This window comes from Penaeus monodon, chromosome 24 (assembly GCF_015228065.2).
Source record: "Penaeus monodon isolate SGIC_2016 chromosome 24, NSTDA_Pmon_1, whole genome shotgun sequence".
Lineage (NCBI taxonomy): Eukaryota > Metazoa > Arthropoda > Malacostraca > Decapoda > Penaeidae > Penaeus > Penaeus monodon.
The window spans coordinates 2,782,632-2,783,031 of record NC_051409.1 but is presented as its reverse complement, the minus strand read 5'-3'; positions in this window follow the sequence as shown (position 1 = coordinate 2,783,031).

Here is a 400-nt window from a genome sequence, read left to right as displayed (position 1 = left end):
ACATTCCCTTTCGTTATTACAAGGACGCCATTTTTTAAATATCTATTCTCCTGCTTAGTTTAAAATTCAGATACCCGTTCCCTATATATTTACTTTCGATATGCAATTCCATTTCAATATATTTTCTTCCCCAAGCCCCTTCTCCTTTTTATACAATGCAGAGCGGAAATAACAATCGTTGACAAATTGCTTCTGGCACATAAAATTGGCACGCTTTCTCGGTTTCCATGCCCTTGCTGAATTTTGCAGAGTGTGTGTATGATTTCCAAATGGGTTTTCCTTCCTTCGTCTCGATCGACTTGACTTTTGTGGCAAGTTCCGTTCTCAGCTTCCGTGGAAGTCATCTGGAGCTGATGGTTCTTTCCCGTGTCGTTTTTTTCTGATGGCTGGGATATCGATA